Source organism: Urocitellus parryii, chromosome 10 (assembly GCF_045843805.1).
Source record: "Urocitellus parryii isolate mUroPar1 chromosome 10, mUroPar1.hap1, whole genome shotgun sequence".
In the NCBI taxonomy this organism is placed as follows: domain Eukaryota; kingdom Metazoa; phylum Chordata; class Mammalia; order Rodentia; family Sciuridae; genus Urocitellus; species Urocitellus parryii.
This window is the reverse complement of record NC_135540.1, coordinates 47,552,932-47,573,308: the sequence shown is the minus strand read 5'-3', so window position 1 is coordinate 47,573,308 and position 20,377 is coordinate 47,552,932. Positions and strand designations below refer to the sequence as shown.

General features: G+C 36.8%; 1 pseudogene; it reads right to left on the bottom strand.

Moving 5' to 3' along the window:
• Window positions 1–3,717: 3,717 nt before the first annotated feature.
• Window positions 3,718–3,927, bottom strand: LOC113189369 (small ribosomal subunit protein uS14 pseudogene; annotated as a pseudogene).
• Window positions 3,928–20,377: the final 16,450 nt, after the last annotated feature.

Here is a 20,377-nt window from a genome sequence, read left to right as displayed (position 1 = left end):
GAAGCTATTTATTACCTAGAAGTTTTCTTAATTACTTCTCACTTAAAATTCCTCCCACCTCTCCAGGGGACCAACCCTGGGGACAGATATATGTCCATGGAAGTTGAGAATAAATGGTAGACTCCAATGTGCACTGTTATAAATCCAGTGGGGATCAGTTTTTATATAACATATACCCCAGTTGAAGGACTTCAGGGCAGTAAGTTTCCTTAGTTCAAACTGGGAAGAAGGGAAATTTTATGTGCTTTCTCTGCAAATTGATTTCTTTCATTGTTCTACATATGAATTCTAACCCGAAAGCAGGTTGGAGAAATTAAAAATGGCCTCACTAATCCAAAGCCAAAGAAGAATCAAAGTGAGCTGTATAGAGTAAGTCTGCAGGTCAGCAAGTCTAATATTTTAAACCAAAAATTAGAGTATGAATGAAAATCCTGTCATTGGCACAATATTTTTTCCAGGCCAGATGTGTTTTTTCATTATGTGGAATGTCATTGTGATTTGACAATATCGATAGTGTTATGGAAACGTTCATAAACTGAAGAAAATGCTCATGGTTAAATGAATCTTCCAAATAGTTTCCTCCTTCCTCAGTAGTCAGTTCCACAATATTACAGAATTACTTCTGCTGGACACAGATGCCAGATGCAACTGGTTATTTAACTGTTCCTTGGTGCCAGGAGACCAATGCTGTAGGGACATTAACCCTCTATTTGAGTCTTTGTATCATTTTTTAAAATATTTTTGATGACCTACCTACGTTGTGCCACTATTCTACCCACTCTTGGAAAAGTCATAAAACAAAGAAAAATCCCTGGAAGAAGAAATCAGACAATAGAATATATAAAATATATAGTTCATAAGAGATAATTACTGCTATAGTTAAAGAATGGGAGGGGTCAGAGAATCTGGAGAGTGAATGAAGAAACTGCACTCTTAAATAAAGTGATCATGAAATGCTTTACTATAAAAGTGAAATTTTTGACCAAAGACTCGGATAGGTGGGGAAGAATACTTTTCAAATATCTAAGGGAAGAGAATTTTAGGCAGAAAGAATCACAAATAAATGCCCCGAGGGCCAGAATGTGTTCAGCAGGTTTGAGAAACAACAAAGAGGTTTATGTTGTTGGAAAGAAGTGTGGTGGTCAAGAAAGACACCAGAGATACAGAGAAGGCCTGATCAGGTAGGACCTCTTAGCTACTGTAAAGAATCTGGACTATGCTCTGCGGGAGATGGTATTTGTTGATATGATCTGGCTCCAGCTCTTAAGTCCACAACTGACTACACAGGGTCAAGGGTGAGATCAAGGGAGATCAATTAAAAAGCTATGGTAATAACAAAACTGTCAAGACAATGACTGTCACTTGGCCCTGGGTGGTGACAACGTTGCTGGAAATTGTAGCTTGATTAGATATAAATTGGGAGAGAGACGGAGGAGTGGAAGATAACTGCATGGTTTGGGTCTGAGTAATAGGAAAAATAGACTTTGCATTTATTGAGATAGGGAAGGACACAACCTGCTGAAGTCCTTCATGCTTGATCCGTGGTCTTGTGCCAACATCATCCAGAGAAACAACCCTTAATTTCACTTCTTCTCTCTACTTTTCAAGGGATGCGATTTTTTAAAACCTTCAAGCCACTGGTAACAAAAAGCCTCTGGTATTTACAAAGTCTTATAACTCAGAGCATGGACATTCAGCCTCATATTTTACCATGATTATTTTGCAACATTTCACAAGCAAAATGAAAGTTTGTGTGTTTGCGAGGTCGTTTAATTATCTTAACATCTAAAAGTGACACTCATCTGATTCACCCCTGAAAATATTGCTTTGCCCTCAGCAGAAGGCATTTTGGGTGCTTGACTCATTTATGGGGATGATTTTAACTACACTATTGTTTCCATCTTGGACTCTTGTTTATTTTGAGCCTCATGACAGATGAGCTCACCCAGACCTTAAAATGCAAAATTTAAGGTTGTGTCAGACTATAATTTTATGCTAACTTTGTTTATTCCCCTCTTCAATTACTGAAGTTACCACCCTAATCCTTGGAAAATAACTGGAGACAATGTTTGTTTTGTAGCAAATTAAAAGCTGACATCCTGGTTTTCCCTGAGTGTGACTATGTGTACCCAATTGAATTACATTGGAAATACACATTATGGTGTTGAAACTTTTTCTTTATTCTCTGGGATTTCTTTCACGTTGGGAAAAAGCAAGGGAAAGTGATAAACATCTTCTAAAAGTGGAAAATGTCAAACCCCAAGCTACTGAGACATAAGGCACTTCCATAATATTTACATAAAGTCTAATCATGTCTCCTGTCCTACCGGGAGAGCTGAGAGTCGGAGGAAGGGAAGGTTCAAGCTATTACCTTTCATTGGGTTATAGAAGGGAATGTTCTGGAGCCTCTATCTTTGGGCAATGCAGTAAACCATGATTATGACTGTGGCTAGGAAAACATTTTAAATGTGGAATAAGGTAAGACATAAGACCAAGAATGTCTACTTTATGGACTCTGTGGGTTTTATTTTGAGCATCTGTAAATCTGTAGACCTTTATAAACAGAACAAAGTGGTCAATTTTCAATTTTCACAGGGGCTATGCTCACACAATGGTACCAAGGGCTTAGTTTGGGAACAAAGTCATTAAAAATAACTACACACAAAGAACTCAGTCATAAATAATGTGCCACAAAAAAAGCCAAAGACTCCAAGGCTGATTTACTTCAGTGTGTTTAAAAATCTGCTTCAGACTGCCTGGCCCTAAATATGGTAAGCCCCCAAGGGACCCCTCTGATTCTCTCCTCTCTTTTTTCTTCCATTTTTGCTTTCCTTCTCCTCTCATCTTGTCATTCTTTGTTAATATGCTGGTGGTTTGTCAGTCATTCAGACAACCAGCTGGAGAATGATAGAATGAGAGAGAAAAAAAAATATTCCCTAGGTTCCTTGTCTGCTCGCCTGGACCCTGCATTGAGATACAGCCTTTCTGTGTTTTCTTCCCATTTACAAACTTTCCTGAATTGAAAACTGTTTCTACCAGATTTTACCAGGATAAAAATGTTAAAGAAAAACAGAGAAATTGACATTGCTTAGACACCAGAAATAAAAAAGGCCATTCAAGATTTCTTTCCTTCTTTTGCCTCTTCCTCAAATGTTGTTATTTTTAATTACGGCTTCTTCTTTGACTTTTCTCTTCTTCTATTTCATCTAATTATACAGGAAATTATGTTCTCTCATACATGTACATATAAGGACCTTTCCTTACCATCACCACAAGCCCAGCCTCTTTACACTCTGATACAGCAGAGTTTAGAATCTCTAAGAACACTTTCCTGACTCTCTGTCCTTCCAAAATGTAATTAATCCCTCCCTTCATTGGCTTCAAATTTTGTTATCATGGAAAATATGACCTCACATATCATGGGGGGAAAAATGTGTTAATGGACTAAACACTGACTCCTCTGATAAATGAGGGCCAAGAAAATAGTTATCTTGTTCACCATGTCTGCCAGTGTTGACACACAGTAGGTACTTAAAAGATCCTTGAATTAATGTGTATATCATATACCAGGAACTTCTAGTTACTCTTACATAGGTTAAAATATTTCATCTTTAAAGAGTATAATGTTGGTTTGCTTCTTCTGTCCCTCACTTTTTTTTTTTAAAGATTTTTAGAATTTTATTTTATGTACCAAGAGCTAGCAGTTGCTAGCTTTCATTAAGTGGCTGTCCTGGACAATCCATTCAAGGAAGTCCATTTAGCCAATTTAATGAAGTCTATATCCTTCACGTACTGACAGAAATACTGCCAGCACAGACTGAGACCATATCTCCAGATCAGATTGTGCAGGTTTATGCAGGTATGGCAAGAGCAAGAAACCTGGCCAAATTTTCACATATGGCTCCTATAGAGCTGTTGGTGACCCATCTTGCTTTTAAAGGTGCAAGAGGGCCAAAGGTTATCCTTTACTTTTGTATAAGTAAAAAGACGGAAAAGCAGAGGATGTAATGGTAGGAAGTCATGTGTAATTTCTAGTACTAACAGGATTCAACTGTCATGAAGGAAAAGCGTACTTTCAGTGGTACTCCAATTTCAGTATGTGTCACAATAATCAGTAAGTAGGTCTTTCTTAAACAAAATGCTGAGCCACATTCTTAGAGTTTCTGATTCAGTATGTCTGTGATGGGGCCTAACCATTAGTATTTTCAACAAGATATCCGATGATGATGAGAATGCTGGTCCTGGGACCATCGTATGAGGAACTCTGTTTTGCATCATCTCTGCATCCTCACCTGTGAGTGGTTACATTCTAGTTAAATCATGCCTGAATGGAATTGAATGGAATTTGTAAAGGAGTCTGAGAGCTTATATATCAAGCCTGTCAGTAAGTTGATGAGTGTTTACATTCTATTATCTATCTACCTTTCTACATATCTATCCATTCATCCATCTATCCATCTAACTGATTTTTTAAGTGTTTTTATATGTAATTCTGGTTACTAATTTATAAACAGGAGATATTTCTGAGTTTATGGGACATATTTATAATTGTGAGTTCTCCTCTTCCAGGGACATTAGAACTATAATAGCTGTCATATGAAGAGAAGCATGCTTAACATTATAAAGGGAAGTTATCATAAAGTGCTAGAGCTTGAATATTTCCCCCAAAACTCATGCCAAAATTTAATGGGCATTGTGACAATATTGAGAGGTGGGACCTTTCTAAGTAATTACATTATAAGGGATTCACCTTCATGAATGGAATAATGCCACTGGCACAGGAGTGTGATGATTATAATGGGAGTGGCCTTGTTAGAAGAGAAGAGAGACTTCTCAAACATGCTCTCTTACTCACTCTACACCCTCCTCACATGCTTTCTTGTTGTGTAATTCAACTCTTATCGAATGAGTTCCTCAGATCCCTGTAAGATATATATATATATATATATATATATATATATATATATATATATATATATATATATATCTTCCTTCTGTATAAGTTAGACCATTTGTGAGATTCTGATATTCTGTTATGGTAGTAGGAAAGATTAAAATGTAAGGTTACAGGGCCCAAACCAATCTTAAGCCATGGACACCTGGGTGTGATGTGCCTCTGTAGGCATGCAGGGCCAGGGGAGGCTGAAGAAAACCAGTTAAGGACCCCTGATTTGAATATTCTAAAAAGTGAGAATTGATGCAGTAACATCTCAGATATGGTGAGAAATAAAGCAGGTCAAGGGCCATAGTAGATGCAATGGCCTCCAATAATATTCTGTATGGGTGAGGAATCAAGATGGCAGAATAGAGAAGGTTGCATTATTGGAAGTTGCATTATTAGAAGTTACATGGCCTAAAACCAAGAAAGCAGACAGGCAGCTTCTCCGCAAGGTGGGTGAACAACAACAACAAAAAAAGTAGAGGGATATTTCACTGGAATTTAAAACTGATCATTTCAAAGCAGATGGGGGACACAGGAGGTTGGATATAATAAAATAAACAAAAAATCCCAGCAGCACAGCTGAGACCAGGGTGGGAGCACCAGCCAGAGTGGTCCCTCCGTGCACACAGTGGAGGAATTAGGTAGTTTAAAGAACCCACATTTTCGGGAGGCCCAAGGTATGTGTGGGCATTTAGAGACCATGCCCCAAACCTGAAAGATGAACTGCATATCTGTGTGCAGGGAAAGAAGCCACCATCTATCCAGGAGACCTGAGGAGGACAGGAACGAACCATTTTGCAGCCACAGGGGCTGGCAGCTGAGGGAACCAATCCTTGCAAACTCCAGTTTGGCCTGAAATACAGGCCACAGGACACAGAGCATGCTCAAGTGACCAGGAGAAAATCAAGCATGGATAGATGATTACACAGGAGACAACTGGTGGCAGAAACCCACCTGGCTCTACCCCTTTTCTTCCAATTTGACTGCTTGCAGGACCTTCTGGGAGAGATGTATCTGGCTGGGAACTCATAAGGCCCCTGGGGCAGGAGAGACTGGAGACTGAAATTGAGACCTGGTTATGTGGGGTCCACAGGTGACATAGGGAACTAAGAATGGCTCCCCTACCACATGAGTGGAACCCAGGGGAGATCCCAGGGATTCAGTCTTATAGCCTGGATCAGTAAGTACTGGGTGCTGGAGATGTGCTTATTTAGAATCTCCAACCAATTGGCATTCAACAAAGAGCCTGGAGCCCACCTAAGCCTACACCCTGTCTCCAGGAATTCTGCTGATGGGATTACCTCTCACTCCAGCAACCCGGAGGGTGCAGCATCATGCTCCAGACACTCCTCCTAAAACTGCTGAGAAGAGACACTGAGAATCTTTTGAACTCTAACAGAAAGAATTCTTTAATTTTTCATTGAGATTGTTTTTCCTTTCTTTTTAAAAAAAATCTTTTTCTCTGTTTTATTATGAGGTTGATGGTACATGGACATTTATACACTTTCATATTTTTTCCCCTCATTTCTAGCAGTTTTTAAGCCAGTTGTTTTTCATGGATTAGTTTGTGTGTGTGTGTGTGTGTGTGTGTGTGTGTGTGTGTGTGTGAACTAAGATGTTCAATTAGTATATTTTAGTTTTTTATTCTTATTTTTAATTTTTTAAAATTTTGACTTTATTTATATGTATTGTATTTATGTATACATGTGTATATACATGTTTCTCCTACTTGTTTCCCTTGCTTCTCTTTTCTCCTGTTAACAGCCAATGTTTTTTGTTCTCTCTTTTACTCTTTCTTTAATTTTTTACTTGTATCTTCTCTCATCCTCCCTCCTAATCATCATATCTTATATCACCTCCGTTCTCTCCCTGTCCACTGTTTGAAATTGTAAACCCTTTTGCAAATTTGCTGTTTTTATTGTAGGCAATAACTGAGCATACCATTTGTTCATTGTGATAATTAACATTGTAGATGTCATGTTAGGAATTATTTGGATTAATGCTGTGTATTGTTTGCATTGGTTGTTGTTATTATTTGTCTCCCCGTAAACACTGAGATACTAGAAACCTTCAGGGACTATAAGTCCACACAGTAGGAAACTCTCCTGCCTCAGATCTATACTGTTAGATGGGTAGACATACAAACAACATGAAAATGCAAGGGAACAAATAGCTCCCAAATAAATCCAATTACTCCAATAACAGTATCCATCGACATCATAGTGGAATAAATGTTACAGAAGGTATTTAGAATATATATAGTTAAACTTATCTGCAGAGTAAAGGATGGTATGGCAGAAATCCTTGAAATGAAGGAAAAAATAAACCAAATTAAAAATTCAATAGAAAGCATCACCAATAGACTAGATCATATGGAAGAGAGAACCTTAGGCAATGAAGACAAAATATATAATCTTGAAAATGTAAGATTACAATAATTGGATAAAATTATGGCTCTACATTATCATAAAAACTATACAGCGAATAAAAAAGATATGATTAAATGAATTCATGGTGTTGAAGATCAGATGTTGAGTGAATAGTAGATTATCTAAAAAAATGAATATGCACATTCATAGAATTCATAGAAAATTGTCTAAATACATACAAACACATAACACAATATAGAATTTATGCTTCTGTGGTATCTTAATAGATGATTTCTTTCTCCACTGTACTCTTCCTCCCTCCATATTTCTTCTCTTTGCCTTCTTTTTCTTCTTTTACGTTTGTACCTTTTAAATTTTATACAATTAATATATTTAATTTATTGCCATAATTTGAATATTTGTGTCCTCTTCAATATTCATGTTGGAATTCAATCTTTGCTTAGTCCATTTTGTGCTTCCAATACAGAATACGTGAAAATAGATAATTGATAAAGAACAGAAATTTACTTTTCACAGTTCTAGGGGCTCAGAAGTCTAAGATCAAGGTGCTGGCATCTGATGAGGTCCTTCATGCTATTTCCTCACATGACAGAAGAGGGGACACAGGGCAAACCCATTCCCAAAAAAAACCTCATTAATTCATTCCTCAGCACTTCCCAAAGACCATGCTGTTGAATTAGGGGTTAGGCTCCTAACACATAAATTTTGGGAGGATGAATTCAGACCACAGCAGTCCCCAGTGCAACATATATTAAGAGGTGGGTCTTCAAAAGGTGATTATGCCATGAGGGCTCCTCGTGAATATAAGTACCTGTAAAAGAGCAGCAGGCAATTGGCTGGACCCTTTTGTCCTTCTGCCTTCTGCCATGTAAGGATGCACTAGCAAGGCACCATCTTGGAAGCACTGAGCAGCCCTCAGCAGACACTGAGTAGCAGTGCCTTCACCATGGGCTTCCCTGCCTCTGGAACTAATAAATTTATGTTCCTTATAAATTATCCAGTCTAAGATATTTTGTTTTATCTGCATGAATGGACTAAGATACTCATGTAATAAATATATATTCCAGAAGATAGGAAGCATCCTTCTATACCACACTGTGTGTATATTATGATCGCTCCTGGGCCTGAAACACTCCAGAAAGTCTTTGGCTTTGGGAACTTGTATGCAGTACAGCTCTTCTGATTCCATGTGTGGCCTTGTCTTCTTGAAGTCATTGGATCAGGACAGCCTAGGTTCAGAAGGACACAACATAAATTAACCCAGCTTCTACAATGTGGTAATAACATTCCTAACAGCATCCTTATAATTATTTTCTTCTGCCATAACCTTCTTCACTTCTATCAACTCACTGACCAAACAAAATCTTCCAAGAGCAACTTTCTCTGACAACCATATGTAACATAGGACCTCATCATTCTCTATCCTCTTATCTTGGGTTCTTTTTATTCATCGCACTTATCTTAGGTGGGGCCCAATAAATATCACTGAACATATAAATGAATTACTTCTCATCACAACTTTACAGAGTAGGTACTAGCACCAGACCTATTTTCAAGGCTTAGAGAGAATTAAATAGATGGCCCACTTGAAATAAGTTATCAGCATACCTGTTCTTAGCCAGTATATATCAGGATGTTCTTTTATCAACTAGTGTCTATTGTCTCAATGTTAAAAACAGGCACTTGAAAGAGCAGAGATGGATAGATAGTAAAATACTGCTGATAATGAAACGTCCAGACACATGACAAATTACTAAGGGTATGCGTATGAAAAATGATGTGTACTTCCAAGCTATCATCAAGCAATTGAAAATGCCTTCTTTTATGAGAAGGTCAAGTTGGTTTTATTTTAAGATCTGTACTTACTGGAAAAATTGATTGCAGTATTTTCAGGGAGAAATATTTCGTTATCTTCTATCTCTGACAGGAAGTAGAAAAAGGAAACACTGAAAACAGGAAAATATGTGTGATATCTATACAAAGGCAGACACGTAACTTACTGAGCAGCTGAAGAATTAAATCAGAGGTATGTGTTGGCTCTCTTTACAGGCCCTATGCACTTCCCTTTATCATGCAGGATGTGGATCTGAGACCTTTTCTCAGTCATGCCTGAGTTACAAAATGTCACTGTCAGTGATCCTATAAGAACTGAAAAAGAGGTGGTCACTCAAAGGATCCAGAGAAGAGGGATTCTGGAACAGGTCTGGTTTGACTGTCCTTACAGTAACTGTGAGCCTGATCTGAGCCAATAACATTAGAGACTTATTTGCAATATGATTATTTATCTAGTTTAATTCCTATACCTTTTGAAAATAAAATAGTTACACTGAGGCTTAAGGTTCTTATTCCTTAACAATCAAGGACAGTCTGGTCTACTCTCTTTCTCACTGTCAGATACAGATATCTGCCATAAGAAATTAACATTCTGTAATCTATTCTTGTATAAATCTGATTTCTACTCTTTTACAGTTTTATTTTAAAGTAACATTAAGCATCTTAAAATTTCCATGCAAATTTTTTAAGAACACAGGAAATAAGCAATATAGGATTTGTTTTTTTAAAATTGCAGTTAAAAGCATGTAGAGTCCTGCATGGTCATGCATGCCTGTGATCCCAGCAGATCAGGAGGATGAGGCAGGAGGATCAAGAGTTCAAAGCCAGCCTCAGCAAATGTGAAACACTAAGCAACTCAGTGAGATTCTGTCTCTAAATAAAATACAAAATAAAGCTGGACAAGTGGCTCAGTGGTCAAGTGCCCCTGAGTTCAATACCCAATACCCCACAAAAATAAATAAATAACAAAAAAGCAACAACAACAACAAAAACCATACAGAAAATATTACTGTGTTTTGGATGAATGTTATAATTTGGGTACCTTCTGTTTTCCCTCCAATCAGACTGCCTCTGGTTACTCTGCACAAAGGCTTTGCTTCAAATGCCAACAGGGGGAAAACAAAAACAAAACACTATATTGCCTCCAACAATCTGAGACCACCCACTTGGTGTATCTCAAGTATAATTTCAAATGAGACCAGGGGAAGATTAAATTACATGCTGATGTCTGACCACAATGTAGGCATAAATATTAAAGGAAGATTTATCTGCATCCCATGGCCCAATTTCCCTTTTAGTTTCTCTGTTTTGTATAGAGACAAAGAAAAATAAGCAAAACATTAAGAATATGTCATTACATCTTCATAGATATTGAAGATAAACTAATGAGACTCAAGATAATATATCAAAAATTTATAAGCCATAATTCAAAAGGGTGGGTTAGAGGCAGCCAGACTTACAGATTCTACCTCCATGAGTTAGAACCTGTCTGTTCAATAGTGAGCAGACAGAGACTTGGAGAAACAGAAGCTTTAGAGCATGCAGCGGAGAGTAAACCAGAGTGCCCCAGCACTGACTGATCACACAGCAGAACAGCAGATGGCAGGGGCAGAGGTGAAAGGGAGAGTCTAGTGATCACTAGTAGCACAGGAGTCAGCACCTCACAGAAACAGTCAAAACAGGCAGTAGACTTGGGACGTGTGTAGCTCTGGAGAGGTTTTCAGCACTTTCCAATATATTCTCTTGGGTCTGTAAGAGGGGGCCGATGGCTCTAGGAATCAAAGCCCCCTCCATTTTCCTATCTCTGGATCTTCGTGGCAGTATTACTGCACTAATTTAGTGGGTGGCTTCCTTGAGGGTCATCTGGGGGCAGGGGAGAGTTTTTGACTCACAGCCTCTGAGAATTCTGTGTGCTGGGGAACTGGACTGATACATACAAGGAAATGAAGATACTTTCCCTTTAAAACTGGATGTTTGGAAGCCATATGAAGGTGTCCCAGGAGGCCACCAGATTCATGAATTGTGGGTTGCACTGGGCCCACCACCATCCCCCGTAGCACAGATAGCTGTGATTCCTTGACATCTCCCTGCACATGGAATGTGCAGCACAAAAAGTGCCAAAGTCTTTAATGTGTAGCAACACCGGCATTGGTCTCACACTCAAAGCACAGATGAAATCGCTCCAGAGTAAATCTCTGCCTGGGGATCTCTGATTTTCTGCTTGATTCTGTTTTGGTGATAGGGCAGCTGAGAGGTATTCTAACTGGCTCTGGCCACAAATCACTCAGTCTGGTCACCTCATAAGCACAGCAGAGGAAAGAATAAGATGGTGAATAACATCCAGCCTTTGTTCTCTCCAAGGGAAGCATGGCCTAACACAGAAAAAGAATTTCTGTTTAGCACAGATTGTGATCATCTCTCCTGCTCAAAATTGAGCACCTTGAGAGAAAATTTTTATTTTTGACTGATTATTTTTGCTATTGCTGTTCTATATATATTTAATTTGGTTTATATATATATATATATATATATTTAATTTGGTTCTCTAACATTTTTTTGTTTCTTCTTTTTCTCTTTACTTTTCCTTTTTTTCACATTTTTAGCTTTCTCCTTTTAAAATTATTTTAACTTATTTCTTTTTTTCAGTTTTCTTTTTCTTACTTTTTGCATTTATTTATTTATTTTTATTAATCTTATTTTTATTATTAAAAACAATTTAACTAGGGAGGTTCAGTGGTGCATGTAATCTTAGAAACTTGGGAGCCTGAGCCGGAAAATTACAAATTCAAAGCTACCCTTTTGCAACTTAGTGAGGCCCTGTCTCAAAATATAAATGAAAGTAGGAGACGTTCCTTAGTGGTAAAATGATCCAGGGTTCAATCCTTAGTACAATAATAATGATAATAATGATAATAATAAACAAAAATAAAATAACTAAATAATATAACTAGCATTTTACTTTATTCTTTTGTTATTTTTGCCTTTTACCCTATTTGTGTATGGTTGGTTGTTATTATTTTATTTGACTTTTACTTTATCTGGCTTGTTATTGTTGCTTTTTTTCTTCTTTCTAGTCAATGCTAGGGACTAGGTCTGGCACTTAAAGCACACTGGGTGTGTCCTTTGCCACTGAGCAATATTCCCAAGTCAGCTCAGAAAATCTGCATCTTACTCCAGGTATGACATAGCACCTTTTGAATCTTGATGGATATTTTGGTTTAAAGAATAGGGAAGACAAAAGCCCCAAGCCACAGGTTCAGCCCCAACTACACATGTATGAATGAGGATGTGTAAAGTCCTGCTCTTAGACATTCACCACCATAGCAACAGCAGAGAGAAATAACACAATGGTTATTGACACTGTGTCTATGAAGGGCCTCATCACAGATGGCTTCCACAATTTATTGGACTGCACATTGCTATCTGATTGCAGGAATAACCATAAAGAATGTATACCATGTATCCTGGGATCTAAGATCTAACCCACACCTGCTGAACTACTACAGTCAACATATGTTTGTAAGATCTACAGAGGAAAAAGGGTGTTTCAGGCTCTGATGCAATATGCATTGCATTAAAACTCTCTAATCACAGCCAAAAAAGGTATAGAAAAACTACACGATAAGGTCCAATTACAATTAGATGCTAAACAGCAGCTCAATATATCAGGGAACATCATGCAGAGGAGGCTGGTAACTAAAAAGGCCATCACATAAATAAAAGTGGATGAAGATATACAAATCTAAATAGAGAAACAAATATGAAAAAAGGTAAAATGACACCTCCTAATGCTTATAACTTTCTAGTAACTGATTCCAAAGATATCAAAGTGAGGGATAAAATGCGAGAAAATTAATTCAAAATGATGATTTCTGAAAATATCATTGAATTCCAAAAGAATAATAGCTGAATGAATTAAGGAAGACAATGACGGATATAAAATAGTAATACTATAAAGACAGAGAGTTTTTTTAAAAAGAACCTAACAGAAGGAAAAGCTCAATATGTCCAATTAAAAACTTAATTGTGAGTCTCACCAATAGACCAGATCAAGTGGGAGAAAGAATGTTAGGATTTGAAGAAAAGATTAAAGAATCATCAGATTCATATAGTAATGAAAAAATTAAAAATGAACAGAAAACACAAGATCACTGGGACACTTTTAAAAGACCAGAAATACACAAAATTTGAATACACAAGGGAAAAGAGAAATAGGCTGAAGGCATATAAAACATATTCAGTAAAATAACAGAAGCCACTGAAATAGGAAAAAAAAATCCCAAATCTTGGTAAAGATGTGGACATCCACATACAGGAAGCATTTAGAACCCAAAATAGATGTTTTTCAGAAAAAAAAATCTCCATGACATAATAGTTAAACTACCAAAGGTTAGGAGCAAAGAAAGTATATTACAAGCAGCAAGATATAAGTGCTAGGTCACAATTAACAGCAACCTCATCAGAATTACAGTGGATTTCAAAGAAGAAACCCTAAATGCCAGAATAGCATGGAATAATGTATTTCAAAACCTGAAAGAAAATACTTGATAATCTAGATTACTATATCCAGCAAAGTTATCCTTCAGAATTGAAGAAGAAATAAAGATCTTTCATGTTGAGCATAAACAAAAAGATTTCATGACCACTAAAGCCAGCATTACAGAGGCATATAAAGGAATTCTATACTCTGAAGAGGAAGAAAGGTAAATATAATCATGAAAACACAGAGAAGAAAAATATCTTACTAGAAGACTAGATGAGAAAATGAGAATTAGAAAAGAATCAAACATTATGAATTCAGAAAATTCTCATACTCTAACATTAATAATACAGGAAGAAAAAGCATAGAATATTTAAGACAAAAAGAAGAAAAACAAGAAATTGACAGAAACAATACATATTTTGCAATGGTAACTCTGAAAGTCTTAATTCTGTTTAAAAGATGGAGACTGGCTGAGTGGATTAAAAAAACAAAACTCAACAATATGCTGCCTGCAAGAAATTCAATTTACCAGCATAGCCATATGAAAACTGAAGGTGAAGGATACAAAATGCTATTCCTAGTAAATGAAATCCAAAATAAACAGTAGTAACTATGCTCATATCTGACGAAATATACTCCAAGCCAAAATCAGTTAAAAAAGACAAAGGAGGTCAGTCATAATGATAAAGGGAACACTTCATCAAAAAGATATAATGATTATAAATTTTGTGCACTGAACATTGATTGGGACACACAATTTATAAAATAAACACTACTAGACATAAAGGAAATATATGCCCCAATACAATAACATTAGGTGACTTCAATACCTCTATCTCACCAGCAGACTAAAAGTTAAAAAAGAAACATAGCAAATAAATTACAGTACAGATAAATGGACTTAGACTGCTGCAGAACATTCTATCCAACAGCTACAGGATGTAGTTTCTTTACTTCAGCACATGTAACTTTTTTTTTTAAAGTAGTCATATGAGAATGGGATGCTAATCAGAAGAAGTTATACTCCATGTATTTATAATATGTCAAAATACACTCTACTATCATGTATATTGAAAAAGGATAACAACAACAAAAATTCACCCTGCAAAAAGTAAGATGGTCATGTGTTAGGCCATAAATAACTTCTTAAGAATTAAAATTAAAAAGAATAATTTTTCCGTCTTATCAGATAATAATGGATAGAAAGAAAAGCAACAACAAGAAAAACTATAGAAATCATTCAAACACGTGGAGACTGAACAATATACTAATGAATTAACAATAGATCATTTAAAAATTGAGGGTAGGGGGATTTAAACATTTCTAAAGTTAAATGAAAATTAAAATACAACATACATAACTTGGGAGATACAACAAAATCAGTACAAAGAAGGAAGTTCAATGTAGAAATGACTTAAAAAGCCACAAACACACCAGGAAAAAAGCAAGAACAAAAACTTTGTGATGATTACTGAATCTACTTAACCATAGAACAAACACTGAAACAAATGTTGAGATCATGAGTTCGAAACCAAAGGTAAATATTCCAATCTTCACTGATTAGAAAATTGACCCAAATTAGAAAAGGAAATATTCTGATCTCTTCTTTAACAAATAAGAGCAGGAGAGAGGTAAATGCAGTCAAATATTTTTAAATCTACGAAATTGAGAGAATCTAAAATAATTTAACAGGACAAAAAAATCAACAAATGCAATTAGGTTAAAACTCACATAGTGGCATAGAAACACTAATTGTCTGGATTACAAAGGAAAAATACTATGTCAAACAAGAGAAAGTCATGTGAAGTAAATGCTAATGAAAGGAAAGACGGGTGCCCGGTTAATATGAGACAAGCTGTCTCTATAGAAGAAGGGAAGTTGGTAGAGAGCTTCCTTCTTTCCCACCTCTACCACAGGTATTATACTCAGATCACTTCACTGAAGAATAATAATAGAGTAATGGAAGAGCTGAACACTGAAACACATACACACGCACATTTGTTCATAGTTACAAAATACATTTCTGCAGGGTTACTTGAGGAGGAGAAGTAGGTAACAGGAGGAGAGGGATACTGGGGGGGGGGACTGATATTCACTGAATTTCATTTACTAGGAATGGGAAAATAATACAAGTGAATAAAATTAAAGTGGGCTACAGTAGTCTCATTTTGTCAAGGGATACCTTCACTATACAAAGATTAAAGAAAGTCTCATCTTCTTTCAAACCACCAGACACCTCTGTACCCTGTTTCAGTAGCAGTAACTAACTGGCAGGACAGTGAGGACAGGAGAGGATGTTAGTCAGGGGCCAAAGCTCTGAGTGCTGCCCAGGCTCCTCGGGGGGACACTGTGCACAAATCATCCAGATCATCAGGGCCATGTCCAGCTTGGGGAAGAGCCCCAGGCAATCAGCCACACAGCCAGGGTGATGCCATCTCTACAGGAAGACCTGAGTCTATCATAAAAGCTGATGGAACTTCAGTGTCAGGGACCCTCCCCTACCCAAGACTCTGGGAAGGTGGGGCAGCTAGAGGGAGTTTAGGGCATTGTAGGAGGAAAGGGAAAACCAGACCACACTTAGGGAACATTTTTTTACAAATTGCCTAAATTAATCAAAAGTCCTGAATTGGATTTGGCAACCAAGTTTGTTATGTTTTTTCAAAGAAATGATCACTTTTTTTTTTTTTTGGCCTTGTCTATTGGAAGTGCTCTAACAAAAGACCATAAACTGGGTGGCTCCTCTGCCGTGATGCTCATTGGGCTGTTTCCCTGCCCTTTCAGACTATGGAGCTGCTCATTCGGGGACTTTTTTGGCTCCGCCCATGCGACCCAGCCAATCGGCCTCAAGAGCAGGAGGATTGTGGGAGAGGCTTGTGAGAGAGGCTTGTGGGACGCTGGTGGTGGCAGTTGGGCTCTGAAGGTTTTCCTGAGGAGCTGTTTTGTTTGGCGTTTGTGGTTCAGAAAATAAAGTTCGTTTCTTTTGACAAGTGGCTCCTGAATTGTGCCCAGCCAGACTGCGGCAGTTATTCCAAGTGAAGGAAAACTAATTGAAATAAGAAAGAAAAGCATGTGTAGTTCAAGTTCAATCACTGTTTTATAAGGATGTGCCTTAGTAGGATAATAATCATGACAAGGCTTTTGGTTATTGATCAACTATAAAAAAATATCTTAAAAAATTTTCTTCCTATAATTTGGCTTTCAGAGAGGAAATAGTTTAAAATTATAGAAAGCTTTAGGTTAATAAGTCTTTACCAGTTTATTATTATTGACTTATTGGGAAATAAGAATCATGAACTAAGTAATGCCAATTTTAGTATTTTTTTGAAATAGTGGTTTAGGAATTTGTGAGAAAGGATCATTTTCTCTAAGCTTTTCCTTTTTCGCCGCTGGTTTTCACCTTACAGTGGAATTGCTGATTGTTTCTTTGAGAGGCAAAAACAAATCCCCTTAGAATCAGTTCAGGAAGTTGTGTCATAGCACTTGAAGTCAAGGCAGGTCCCTTTTGTCCCCAACTACCTGAAGAAATGCCCATTCCAGAGGTGAATTCCTTGAGTGGTGAGCACAACCAAAGCTTTATGGTTCCTCCTATAGTACCTCAAAAGACACAGGAGGGGCTCTCATGGGGTCATATGTTGATGCAAAACTTGGAATTTTCAGAGTTCCCAAATAAGATTCCAAACAATCCAAGTTTTTTTAAAATATTAAGTATTAGTATTAATTTATCTTTATTTTTTTCTATACAAAATAGTGTGATAAGTTTTATCATAGGAAGATATGATAAGAGTATGCAAAATAATGTAGGAACAATTATATAAATGTATCTATTTACTGACATTTAAGAATTATGTTAATGTTCTAGGTTTTTATGATACTTTTTGTGTATTAGACTTTTTAAAATTTACAATTTATTATTTCTTTTCTCATTTATAAATATTTACTTTTGTATCTAATTTTGTAGCTATAAATTAGTGCTCCTTTTCATAAAGAGGCCCTTCAACTGCATAAGCATCAGATACTACAAAATCAGGATTCATTTGATCAGAAGATTTTTTTGTTGTATAGAACAGTGATTGGGAGTTGGAAATCTATCAAGACAGACCTGGTTCAAATCTTGATTCTGCAATTATTCTAACTATATGACCTTGGAAAGTTTCCTCAAATTCTCTAAATTTCGGTTGTTAAATTATAATACTATTACTATCTACCTCATAAGGTCAATAGAATAATATAACAAATAATACTATGTTATATGAAAGTAGTTGAGACCATTCCTGAATAGATGTCAAACAAGTTTCCTAGTCATATGAAACCCAAAGAAAACTATTTCCCCTTCCTCAAACTGACTCCTTCCCTTGCCTTCCCCATCTAGTACTAACATTAATCCAGTTGATCAGAAAAAAAAGAGCTTCATACTCTAATTCCATCAACCAACTCTATTGACTTTAGCCTCAAAATATGTCCCCCTATATCAGTTCCTCAGCATCTCCACCTTTATTGCCACAATCCAAACCCTAATGCATGTGCTGTACAACTCTCATAATCTTCATCTGGTCATCTTGCTCCTGCTTTGACCCCCTATTATGCCTCTCCAGAATTAACACATTTAAATCCTAATCCCAACTTCTCATTTAGAGATAGGACTTTTGGAGTTAATTAGGTTACCAAGGTGAAGCCCTCCATGAATGGGATTGATGCTCTTATAAAAGACCCAGAGAGCTCTGCAGTACTTCTGCCATGGGAAGACACAGCAAGAAAACAGATGAAGGAAGCAGCCCTCACCAAAGAATCTGTTGGCATGTTGGTCTAGGAGTTCTCACCCTCCATAACTATGAGAAATAAGTGTGTGTTGTTTACATCACCTGGTCTATGGCATTTTTATCATGGAAGCCTGAGGAGACTAAGACAACCCACCTCCAACCCCAGCCTCAATCTCTCAGGCCTTCTTTGGCCAATTCTAAGACATTGACTGGCCACTCCCAGTCTGAAGTTTCACTTGTCTCCTCCTAACCCGACTCTTCCCATTTGTTCCCACTGATAGCTTTCTGTTATTTTCTTCACTGAAGATGTTGGACATGACCCATAGTCTGTTTCTCCAACTCAACTCTTAAAGATCCCATCTGAAACCTAGTTCTCCTTTCCTTGGCTTTCACCAGTGCCCCATGCAATGCACACCTGTAATGAAATCGTTTTATGTCATGCCAACATGTGCCATTGGCCTCTGGTTGAACTTTCTCACCTAGAAATTGACATATTTATTAAAAAATAAATTTTAGTGCCCCATTCTGTGAAAAAATTACTGTACATTTTCCATCTCTCACTCCTCCCACTATTTTTTTTGTTGTTGTTCCACTGGGTCTTCTAGTCCTTATACCTTTACCTTTTACCCCAATCTCTCCAGCCCCTAAGGAGTCACTTTCTTTCTATCCAGTCTGTATTACACAACATATCACAGTGACTTTTATTTGGATCAGAGTTCAATTTGACTGGCAAGGAGTTGCTCTTAAGTCGATATATCTTTCAACCTCCTTGTCCTTGGTAGCTAAGCAATAGTGGAGGAAATCATATACTCATGTAGATGGAGCCACTACAAAGAAAGTTTCTTTGTTTGGGAAATCTTTTGGCTTGTGAGAATGTATCTGGCTAATTTTGCAATTCCCCAAGGTAATTATTCAAAATCTAAGCATTCCATTTTAGCCATTATTATTTTGACTTTCTTTCATGATCCAACACTTAACTTGTTTCCATGATAAAATAACAATAATAAAGATTTTAAGTTGAATATCGTTAAATCATTCAATAGATAGTTATTAAAGATATTCTATTTTCTGGACACTGTTCACGGTACTCAGGTTATATCACTCAGGCAAGCCAAGTCCCTTCATCATTGTGTGTGTGTGTGTGTGAGTGTGTGTTTGTATGTGTATGTTACTGTAGAACATAGGGTTGCTTTATTCTGAGCTATATCCCCACCAACCTCTGCCTTTTTTTTTTTTTTTGAGAAAGGGGCTTGATAAATTGTTGAGGCTGGCTGTGAATTTGAAATCCTTCTGCCTCAGCTTTCTGAGTTGCTGGCTACTCTCATCTTTAACCTCCACTGTCTGTTCAAATATATTCAGAAAATATACAGCAAATATGCTAATTGCCTTCTTCATACCAAGGATTTTTCTTGTATGGAAGAAATTCAACAATTAAAAGGACATACATAAAATAGTCTTTCCTTATGATGTGTTCATTTTAAAGAGGGAATGGAAAAAAACAGTAAAATTAATTTTAAAGTATGTACATACTGTCTACATATGCATATTCTTACATTATATGTGTGTCTATTTATATATGTGTTCATGCATATATCATCACTGGTAAACAGGTTAAGGGGCATAGGAAGTGGTTGGGGCATAGAATGTAATGCCAGTAAAATTACCTTTCATTTAACTTAAATAACATTTAGGCAAATCCCATGCAGCTCATAAAGAATGGAAATGGGACAACCGAGTGCCAGGTTGTGTACCCATAAAGAGAGATGATTGGAACATAATATAATAATCAGTTGAAAAGTGAAAAGGTTTATACTGATTTGTCTCTTTTCTCTTTTGCACAAAGGCCAAGGTTAATACTAACAGTAATGTTCTAAGGTTCCAAACTGTGAGTTCTCAGATTAACAAACCTACCAAAAGTTTTAGGTCTAAATAAACTTAATGATTCCTAAAATTAGTATTGGCCTCACAGAAA